We start from the raw sequence: 12,100 nt of genomic DNA on the forward strand, positions 1-12,100 counted from the left end.
ACTCTACTTAGAATAACCACGTGAACTTGACTTTTTGTTTGTTTCTTTGTTTTTTATTTTGTTTTTTTTTTAACCTCTCCCTGCTGGTTTTGTCATGTATAAATTGTAAATAATAACAATGCCTATACAAGTAGACTGGAGAGATTGCTTAGCAATTAAGAGATTTGCTGCTTTTCCAGAAGACATGAGTTTGATTCCCAGCACCTATGTCAGGTGGCTCATACCAACTACAACTCCAGCTCCAGGGGATTCGGCAGTCTTTTCTGGTCTCTAAAAGCAGTTGCTCACATATGACATATACACATGCACACACAAGTAAAAATAAGTCTTCTTTTAAAAAATGATGATACCTACATGAAAGACTATGAGAAGTCTTAAATATGTAGTGCCAAGTCTGTTACCTTTGGGTCAAACAGGCACAGTGTTTATTGTTACTGTTGTTAACTTATAATGAAAGCAATTAAATTAGAAAAACAATAAAGCTTTTGTTATTTTTCTATATTCACCTTTTATTGAAAATGGATTTTATTCTTACATAATATAACCTGATTTCGCTCCCCCAGTTCCTCCCTACTTCTGCTCTTATTAGATCACTCCTTTTCTGTCTTTCATTACAAAAACAAACATGCTTCTAAGGAACAACAATATAATATAATAAAACAGAAACTAATACATCAGAATTGGACCAAATAAAAAGCCCACGAGAAGGCACATGAAACAGATATAGACTCAGAGATCCATTCATTCATACAGTGAGAAATTCCATAAAAGCACTAAACTAGAAGTCATAATATGCAAAGGAACTGTAGGGTAAAAAGAGAAGAATATGGGGTTGGGGATTTAGCTCAGTGGTAGAGCGCTTGCCTAGCAAACGCAAGGCCCTGGGTTCGGTCCCCAGCTCCCCCCCCCCCAAAAAAAAAAAAAAAAAAAAGAGAAGAATATGTGTTTGTGTGTGTTTCTATGTGACACACACACACACACACACACACACATAGTTTATGTTATATATCTGTGTGTTTGTGTATGTATGTGTGTTTCTGTGTGTTTAAATACATTTTATATGTATGTTTTATATGTGATATGTGTGTGTAAAAATAAATATGAAAATTTATAGAAGAAACACATTTTGAAACAAGGACCCTCCAATGATGCCATATGTTCCTTTTGTGTTGGCCATCTATTGCTAGGCATGTAGCCTACCATTATGAGTAGTTTGTTTCTCCAGTGAACCCCCTTGGAGAAAACTAATTTTCATTTGCCAGTGTTTATCAATTGCGTATTGCTTCTGGATAAGGGATAGGAACATTTGTCCTCTCCTCCTTTCATCTCTAGAACTGCATCTGGTGCAGACCATGCAGACCCTGTGTATACTGCCACAGTCTCAGTCTCAGATCATACGTGCATGGATTCTGTTGATTACAAGAACTCTAATTCCTTGGTTTCCTCCATCCCCTCTGGTTCTTATACTTTTCTGCCTCCTCTTCCTCATGGTTCCCTGATCCCTGAGGGGAGAGATTCAATGGAGGTATTCCTTTTAGGACTGAGGGTTCCAAGGTCTCTACTCTCTGCATATTGTCTGGCTCTGGGTCTTGGTATTTGTTAATCTGTGCCCCAAGCAAATCTTGTGCCTTTGGGTGATTTGGAAGAGAATTGCCCATCAATTGAGTTTCCCAATTGATGAAACTGCTTGGGAAGGATTAGAAGGTGTGGCCTTGTGAGAAGAGATCTGTCACTATGGGTAGACTTGGAGATTTCAAAAGCCTACATCATTTCCAGCTAGCTGTCTTTCTGCCTTGTACTTGTGGATCAGCCAAAATATTTAATATTGTGGTTCCAATAATATTTTTCACCTTAATTTTCCAATAATGGAATGGCACTCCACTATTCAAAACTGAAAAGTCATATAAAATTATGTAGAGAAGAACTGGTGATTAAAAAAGGCCACTAAAATTGTTATGATGTCATGCATAAAAATAATAGCAAGATTTATTTAGAAACATTTTGATGTATGACACTCCTACATAAATAAAGAAATATAGAAACTATATTAAATTTTTGTTGTAAGTAAGTTCTACATTGTTAGAGGTGGGAGGTTGCTAGGTATTTAACTAGAGTTTGAACTTAGGCCCTTGTGTATATAAGGCAAATGCCCTTCCACTGGGGATAAACTTAGTAAACCAAGTATAATATGATATCTTTGATCTAATAAGCTTCTAATAACTTTGATTGATATGCTTGGTGATTTTACATTCACAGTTTGCATGGCTTCACAATAAAGATAAGGATTTGTATCAGAAAATGTGAAAGATATCCAAAATCACAGATAATTATGCCAGTTTCCATCTCTGCAGCAAAATTTGCCACTGAATCATAAATTAGAACTTGAAACTGGAAACAGAGTAACTAACTGTTCTAGAATTATAATGAAATACCAGGAAGTACTTAATAAAATTTTTTACAAAAGTCTACATGAACATGTCCATTTTCCAACTGCTTAACTTCGTAAACCTAAGACCTCACCTCGCGCTTTACCTTTAAATAATATTCTTTTTGTCTCAACTCTATTTTCTAAAGCCAACTTTAATTGTTTCTTTTTTATAAAAGAAAAAGGTGCATTATTTAACTGGTATAAACATTTTACATCCGAATGAATTGGCTAAATGGAAAAAGATGTGTCACATCTGCAGGAAAGGAACGCAGTGAGATTGGGTCTTCTGGAAAAGAAGAAAGGGGATGGAAGTACAGTAGGCAGGTGCTTTGTTCAACGTCCAAGTCCTGTCAGGAGGAACTTGAAACACAAAGTCCTGTCTCCCTATCTAGAGGAAGCAGCTGCCAGGCTGATACGGGGCCTATTCTTATAAGCAAAGAGCACCAGCAAACCTGCTTGAGCATGAATATTAGATTTGCTGAGTTCTGCTGACATCACCACGGGAGATAAACATGTTAGGAAGAGTGGGGCAGCTTGCTGCTAGAGTGGTTGGCAGCAGAGATAAGTGAGAGACAAGAGGCAAGGGAACACCATGTCCATCTTGACAACCTCGCCTGTGACTGGAGGCCACTGCTCAGTCAAGTGTCATCTTAAACATCACTAATATAGAACAAGTGGATCAACATGAACTCTGAACCTTTGTTTCTTTAATAGCAAAGGACCAACAGCTGCCTGCATCTGGAAACTGTGTGAAAACTCTAGACAGCTGTATCATAATAAACAAACTTTTGCAAAAGGAATTCCACACAATCCGCTGTTCCCTTTACATTCTTGCCCCTTTTCTGGCCTCATTAGGTTGTAATCTCACATCTAATTATATTTTATCAGTTTATTATTTCTGCAACTCGAGAATTAAATTAAAAACATATTGGGGGAAAAAACTTAAATCAGCAACAGTTGTTCTTTATTCTTGTTTTGTATTAACAACTGTGTGATTACTGAGGCCTGAGCTGTGCAGGGAACCAGCATGAAGCAGGTCTTTCGGCAGTAACAGAGCAGAGTGGGTAGCCTCCACACATAGGGGCTGTAGAATGTGATTTACCAGCTCTGGAGCTCTGGGGTCTACAATTTCATAAATATAAGTGACAAATTATCAATAAATCACTCTCTGGTTCACCATAATGCATAATGTTTATTGAAACCCAGTTCCAATAAATACGAGGCGCCCTTTTTAGCCAAAGCATAAGAAACAAAGATGACAGGAATTACAAACAGAAATGAAAAACGCTGAGTAAACCCTGGGCCAGCAACGAAGCTTTTTTTTTTTTTTTTTCAGTTCAACCTGAGACGACTGGATTCTGGAACAAATTTTTATAGGTGAACACTTGTTTCAAAAATTCCATTTAGTTTTCTTTTAGACACAGGAGTTTAGAAAGTCAGGCGGTGTGAGCTGTGCTTGAGGACTGAAAGGGGCTTCTGTTTTCCTCCTCGTTTATTATGGATGCTATGCAGTGAGATTCTATTAAAAGGACATTAGTCCTAATTGCACCATGCTGGTGTTTCATGAGCTTCAAATGCATTTCAAAAAAATCTGCAGATTAAAAATAAAAACCATTCAGCATATGTACTGAAGAGCGCAAACTCACAACAGTCAGGTGTAAAATTAACATTGAAAGGAATTGGTGTATCGCCTGGCACATTTGCACGCACATTTTAGCAGTTTTCCGTGTGTATCTTGGCAAAGGGGGAAAAAGATTACTCATTTATTTTTATTTTTCATTCGCTGTTTATTTATTTCATAGGCGGTGATACATTTTGTGATTTATCTTCTGGGTTCTAAAAGCAAAATTAAGAAGTGTTGCAGACAATGCTGTTACAGTGCCCTGTGACTTTATAAACTCATTCAGCAGCTGGGAGCAATTGACATGGGGTAGCATTTGACTTGAACAACACTTTAAAAAGTCAACTTGAATCTTAATTGAAATACCCTATATTTCACGCTGGATATATGACTCAATTCTAATCTTTTGTTTCCTTTTTGAGAGAAAAAGCAGTGGAGAACCATGCTGTTAATGAGGTTATTTATTGTCCATTACAGTTTTTACTCTAACAAAGATGTTCTTTAAAACCTATTCTCACAAACATCTTCCATTTGTGTGTGTGTGTGTGTGTGTGTGTGTGTGTGTAATTGTTAATATATAACTGATGGTTGTGTCTCCTTTTTGAGAAACAATACAATAAATGAAGTTAAAATGAACAAAATTAGTATGACCTAGACAATTCATAAAAGTGTTTATTGTGCATTATAACTGTTTAGCCTCACCCCAATTGTTAATGTAGCTACTTAAAATATTTTTCATATTCAAGGGCGTTATATATTTGTTTGCATATTTGTTCTTAAACTTTCTAAAGCCTATTACATTAAGATGGCTCAGAGGGATATACAAAAGCAACTATTAACAAGACTCCATTACTTTAAAGTACTAGACTGCTGTCATAGCTACTATGACAATCTACACACAGTAACTACATGAGGTAATTAATTACCATTATTATCTGCAGTTACTGAATGAGAAAAATGAAACACAGAGTTAAGCAACTTTCCTAAAGCATCAAAGTAGCAAATGATAGTGTCAAACTGAAAAAAAGGGGAAGGGCTTTATCAAATTTCTCATTTTAAATAGTATAGGTGTTCCTGAACATTCATATGCCAATCATTTACTTAAAATTGCATCATATATTGAAGAAAAAGTACATATTTATAATAAGTGAATCATTTTGTGTTAGTTAGACCCTTAGTTTTTTTCATTTCTAATTTATTTCTTGGAGTCCTACTTTATAGCTCAGGCTGGCCTCGAACTCATGATCCTTTTGCTTCAGTCTCCTAAGTGCTGGGCTTACTGCAGTGTACCGCCATATGTGGCTTGGGTTCCATGTTATGACATTAAACTCCTACGTACATTTTAATTATGTAGCAACAGAAATACCCCTTGGGTTTGATTTAAGAAAACAGCAAGTAATACTGATGTGTATAAGTGCAAAGCCATTTCTGGCATGACCAGACCCTAAAGTACCAATAGTGCAATGAAGTCAGAGGTTTCATTTTCTCCTTCGCGATCTGATTTCTTTTCAAACAGTTTTGTGCCCACAAGCAAGTAAAATTATCCCTTTCATAGTTATAGATAGCAAAAACCAAACGTTCCTTCTTGCTAGCTGAAGTGAATTTCCAAATGGTAATCCTCATTAGCCCTGTTGGGTCACGTGCCAGTGTCTGAACCATCACACCAGCTTGAAAGGGCAAATGATTTATCGTCTGGACCTGTGTATAAAAGCATCCCTCCCCAGACTAAAACTCGGGATAAGCTGCTGCTCCAACAGAAAATCGGGTTGGCTATTACTATCAAAAGAAGGGAAGAAAATGGCTGACCTAAAGAGAAACAATCCGCAGAACTCCCAGATGCAAGTTCTCTTAAAATGATTTTTAGCTCATTAGAGAAATCTCCTCAGTGTAAATAGAACATGTGGTTCTGAGTCAGGTAGAGTTCAGTTGACGGCAAGAAAGTCTGCTCGAGCTAGTTTAAGCACAAAAGGATTTATTACAGGGTTTTAAGACACATACTTCTCAAGACAAACAAAGAGCCGGGGTTTCTTTTAAGGTCATAGGAAATATGCTAAGAGTAGGTTAATCTTTTTAGTGTAAAGGGGCTGGTTTTGTATAAATATTCCACACTGCGTTTGGAATCCTGCATTTCCTCTTTCTCCCTTTCCGAACATGACTAACTTGTCTAGGTTTGCCTGGGACTTTCCCATTTTTAACACTGAAAATCCCCATCCCGGGAGCACCTCAGAAAGAACGTTCAGGGAGCACCTCAGAAAGAACGTTCATCTTCTTGACTGTGCCCCTTCTCTTGGTGCTTCCAGACGCAATTGGCCTAAACCAAAATCCGAAGCCAGCAAAAGCCATAGGCTAGGATGGGAACCTAACAGAACAGAAAGATCCGCAGAGACTCTTGCTCTACAGTGAAGACTAGGATTCTCCATGGAGCACATCAGAGGTTGGCATAGGAAACTTGAGAATCCCCAAGTGTGCTAAGGACTGGGAACCCAGTAAAACAGGAGCCGTGAATCACAGGATCTTCATGGGTTAGAAGGCACAGCTAGCTTCCACAGCTCAATTCTAATTCCAGACTGTCAGGAATACTCAGGCTTACACTACTCTCTGTTTCAGAATTAAGCATGGAAGCATTACTTACGTTTGTACAATGAGAATAATTTTGATGATGGCTGCTGAACTTTTCCACCTCTAAGATACAACCAAAGTTCTTATTGAGTTGGACCTCTCTCCTCTCCAGCTCCCTCCTTTTGGGTATCCATTCAGAAAAATTTTCTCTCCCTATCCTTGAAATTTTCTCTTACCTTGCAAGCTCTAAAAAGAAGATACTGCTGTTTAGTCTTCACTACTTACATACAATTTTACTAAACTAAAATCCTTCTCTCCTGGGAAGAGGTGGATTCAACAAAGTTCTACTCTTTGTTCTCTCCACCCTATGAGTGTCCCACTCATCAACACTTAACAGCTGCACTCTATTGCAACTTCTATATATAACTCACAAGTCTCATCTACATATCTTTTAAATTATTTTAGGCTTCTGATCTTGCCAAACCCTAGACTCTACATGGATTCTATATTTAGGCTCACCTAAATTGTACAGGAATTTTAATCCAGCAACATGATTGCTCTGGCAAAGGAAAACATCCAAAGACCTTCTAGGCCTATGTGATCCAGCTAGAATGCAGAACACATCCTGGATTACAGTACAATTTGGCTAGAATACAGACATATACTTACGATAAAATTCATTTGTAGAAGAAAGTAGCCATGTTTGAAAGTGATATCTAATTGAAAGGCAGACAAAATGATGAATCAGAGGAAACAATTGACAGAATGAGTCACGGGCAGAATACACCCAACTCTCAGGAGACCAGCACAGGAAACAGAAGCTATTTCAGAGCAGTGCAGAGAGGGAGTTGAGTCAGTTGGGAGTCAGGTAGTGAGTGCTGTGTGGAGCTGAGTTTGTTAGTCCATGCAGTTCAGTGCTGGTCAGCAGTGACAGTTGAAGGCAGAGAATAAGAAGGAATCAGAAGATTAGAACAAACTCCCGGAGTTAGTTTGAGGCTAAGCAGAACAATTCAGTGATAAGCCAAGAGAAGCCAGCTTAAATCAGTCAACTTAGAAAAGAGTTTGAGCCAGAACACCTGAACTGAACCAGCCAGCCAGAGCTCAGAAAGAACACGAAAAGGCGAGCTTATTTGATAGTAAACCTCTGAAAGCACAATTACATCAGACAAATAAAAATTTTATCCTAAACTATTTGTGTTCGTTTTTCTATTTTCTCAAAAGCCTTTTACAGAGCTATGTGACGATGGATACTATTATTTTCTTATTTTATGCACTGTGTGGAAGTGTAACCAAGCACATATTTTGAGGCAGTAGAAGAACTAACCCTAGACATTAAGATACTTCTCTCACTACTCTGGTCTGAGTGAGGTCTGGATATTCCAGTACCCAAATAATTCTTTTTTAAAATACTCAATCTATTATTTCTAAATAATAATGATAAGTTACTTTTCTCAAATATCTGTATATAAACAGTATTTTAAATTATCGATAAAAACAATTTAATTTCGTATGTTTTAAAGTCTGGCTATATTGTCTCACAGTATCAACACTGGTTATCCACTAAACATATATTAAAATTGGGCCATACAGGAAAAGAAAAGGAAAGGTAAAGATATCAGAAAAGTTGATAAAAATTAAGAAGCAACTGGCTCATACACACCAAGAAATACTCCCATTAACTACTCAGTCTCAAGCAACCTTGTTTTCCTAGTCATCCTCGGATACACCAGAAATTGATGTTCAATATATCTTCCTTCCTTTTGTATTTTTAATTGTAGTGCTAGGCATTAAACCCAGGACATTGCTCATGCTAGCCAATTGTTGGTCTTTATCTCCAGCCCTCATTCTTTCTTCTTTTGATTTTCCCTCTTAATACATATGGTTCTGCACAGGACATATTTATGTTAAAGAATAACACTAGGTTCATCCTCTGAGTTTGAAGTGGCAAATAAGTTTACTGCATAATGTCAAATCCTAGTGCAGTTTATTCATGTTGATTAATCATGTTAATCATGTTGTAAAACCACAAATTTCTTTTCTTTTCTGTGTTTGTGCAAATATGTGTGCATGCAAGTGTGTGGATAAGTGTGCATGTGTATGAGTGTGTGTGTTTGAATGTGTGTATGCAAATTTATGCATACAAATGTGTGTATAAATGTGTGTGTGCAAATATGTGAGTAATATGCATATGTGGTGTGTGAAGTCTGTGTGTCCTTTTGTGTGTCTGTATGTGTGTGTTGTGTGTTTGTGGGGGGATGTGTTACACATGTGCAAGTCTGTGTGTAAATATTAAATATGGAGGCCTGAGGTTGAGGTTGGAAATATGGAAGATTGCTCTTCTATTGTATTCAATTAGGCAAATCTCTCAATCAAACTCAGAACTCAACGATATGGCTAGTCTTACTACCTAGCTCACTTTGGGGGATTCTCTTTCTCTGTCTTCGAGGCACAAATACATGCAGATCACCATGTCCAATTGGCCCTTACATGGTTTTCTGGGGAAGTGAACTCCTATCCTCATGCTTGGACAGCAATGACCTTAATCACTGAGCATCTCCCCAGCCCACAGCATCACCAGTTTCTAAACACTAGTGTCTTGTTACTGTCCTCTAAGTTCATATGCATTTTCTACAATGTGAGCTTAACAGAAAAATCTTAAACAATCTGAAGGAATATTTGTATATTGTATGTTATTTTAAAAATATTTCTTCCATGCTCGCTTCCGTAGCACATATACTAAAATTGGAACGATACAGAGAAGAGTAGCACAGCCCCTGCGCAAGGATGGCACGCAAATTCATGAAGCATTAAAAAAAATATTTCTTCCTTTTCCCCATGGGGATTTTATGAGTGTGTGTGTGTGTGTGTGTGTGTGTGTGTTACTTAAAAATAGGCATTGTGTATGGTAAATCAGTAGTACTTTGTATACTTTTTAAAAATAAATCCCTTTGTGTTTATGAAGAGCATCTACAGAAGAGCTCTTCCCTGAAAGACATGACTGTAGGGTTAATTACATGATAGTTATCACTATACCAAAGGGAACATTCTGTCTGGACTCAGTTCCTGCACCTGCTGCAGGTGATTGCTGCCTCCATTGATGGAAGTTAACACCACTCTTCAAATCACTTCTCTGGCTTTTAGAACACACAGCTTTCTTGTTTCACTTTGAATGTAGCCTGCAGCAATTATGAGTTAAGGGAAATTTATCTCTGGATCCTGACCTTTTCTTTCCCACTCTTTCAGAACCCTTTACTTCTTTGTGTGACCACTTTCATATACAGGTCCATGCAAAAATTTAAAGAAACTAGCTGATACTCTCAGCCAAATCTGAAAATGGAGACTAACACATCAAATCTGACACACAGATATGATTTGTTTAATCTGTACAAGATTATTTTTAAAAATAAGTGTGTTGCCAACATCTCAAAGAAATTCATGCGAAAACTTGTCATTGATAATTTATACTTACATTCCTTCTGAAAGCATCTTAGAGATGAAGTGTTTTCGTTTTTCATTGTTGTGATAAAATACTTGCAACTAAAACAGCTACAAGGAAGAACGGTTTATTTCAGTTCAAGATTTCAGAGATTTCTCTTTGTGATTAACTGGCCCATCTGTTTTGCGCCTGAGGCTTAGCATAATGGCAAGAAACATGTTAGAGGATGCTCATCAATTCACAGCAACCAAGGACCGAGAAAAGACGGGATCAAAGCTGAGTGCCTTGGCTAGCCTCCTGTTGCCCAGAGTCAGTGATCTTGCACCTAGGCAGAACGTCCGAGGGCAGGATCTAGAAGAGCTGCAGGTTCCTGCATACCTCCTTGTCCCATGGCTTGCCCAGTGTGACTGTTGTGCCTGCAGCCTGTGGGCAGTGCTGCAGCCGATACTCCCCGCATCCGGAGGGAAAGCGCTGCAGGCTGTCCTTGGCGCCTGCCCCCAGTTCACCAGAACTGACATTGCTTTAGCCCCAAGTTCTTCTTATCCCAGCAGAATGAGCAGCAATGCAGCTTCACACTGCATCAGGAGATCAATAATTTAAGGGATGAGGAGGGAGACTGTATAACATGTAACTACAGGGCTCACATGTAAAATCTCAAAAAGTAAAATATTTAGATTTTTTAAAAGTGTGAAGTTATATGCTTCATACTAAGCATATACTAAACCTGAATCCAAATGTGATTTTATTCCAGATTTTTTTAATTCATATTCTTTGTGAGTTTCATATCATGCACCCCAGTGTAGCTCATCTTGCTGTCCCTTCTGTGTTCCCTTCACCCTTGAAATGTCCCCCAAATAAAAGATACACAACAAAAAAAAGCACAGAAAATATCTCATCGTGGAAGCTGTAGCATGTCACGCTGTGTCCCACAGTATATTCCTCTGTTCACACATCTTCACTTGCAAATATTCATTGCAACGAGTCACTGGTTTCGTTCAAGATCTTTGGCTTCTGTGACACCATAAAATATTGAATCCTTATCAGGACTCCTCCTAGTTATCCTGTTGTTGCCCTATGTCATGGAGAGCCTGCAGTTTGGAACAGAGAGATTGTCCCTTTCACGCATCCCAACCGTTTGCAGGTGATATAGATTTAGGGTGGGCCAATTTAAAGTGCCAGATCTGGGCCTGGGGGTAGCTGAGCTGGTCTCCCTTATCTACACAAAACAAGGCGAGTAGTCCAGCGCTGCTCTGACTAGGCCACCCAAAGCCACCATAGGGACTTGCCAGGATCCGCTTTCCTTCTTTCTTGGGTGCTCATCCATATCCACACCTATAGAAAACCAGCTCCACTCTGATACCCAGTCTAGGCGCAGTGCCCACTTCCCCATGTGAGGGGCTGAGACAACTCTCTTGACTGCTTCAGTAGGTGGGTGTTTCGGGGACAGAGGGCATCCCTCACCCATCCAGCCCAACTCCAAGGGTACCTCACAGCAGAGGAGTGATGGGGCTAGCTCTCCCTTGCTCACACACACTTGGGACTAGCTCCTTTCCCCCAGCTAACAGGACCAGCTCCACTGTGCTGCACAGACAAGGCAAGCTCTCCCACTCTCATGACCCTGGGATAATCTTTCCCAACTGCTGAAGATGGTAAGGGGCAAGAAAAGTAAGCCATCACCACCACAAACAGCTATTACTACATTCTAATGGTATAAAACAGTGATATGGATTGTGTGTTGTCTATTAAAGTAACACCACTTTCAAATTGACTTTGTCCTCTTTGATTTTGTATTAGCTCTAAGTTAGAGGCTACTTTGCAACACCATGACTCATTTTATTCTCGAATAATTTTTATTAACAACTACTCATTTCTAGTTCTGTTTTTCATTTATTTATTTATTTATTCACTTTGCATCCCAATCACAGGCCCCCCTTCCTCCTGTCCTCCCAGTCTCTCCCTTACACATCCCTACCCCCATTACTTCCCTTCTACTAAAAAAAGGAGAAGCCCCCTTAGGTATAGCCTCTCCTGCAGGACATCAAGTCACAGCAGGACT

General features: G+C 38.7%; 1 non-coding gene across 1 annotated transcript; it reads left to right on the top strand.

The window, feature by feature from the left end:
• The first annotated feature begins 9,320 nt into the window (after positions 1–9,320).
• LOC116915168 lies at positions 9,321–9,430 on the top strand. Its single transcript, XR_004389830.1, has one exon. It is a non-coding gene; the product is annotated as a U6 spliceosomal RNA (small nuclear RNA).
• The last annotated feature ends 2,670 nt before the right edge of the window (positions 9,431–12,100 follow it).

The sequence above is a fragment of the Rattus rattus genome, chromosome 13 (genome assembly GCF_011064425.1).
Source record: "Rattus rattus isolate New Zealand chromosome 13, Rrattus_CSIRO_v1, whole genome shotgun sequence".
NCBI lineage: Eukaryota > Metazoa > Chordata > Mammalia > Rodentia > Muridae > Rattus > Rattus rattus.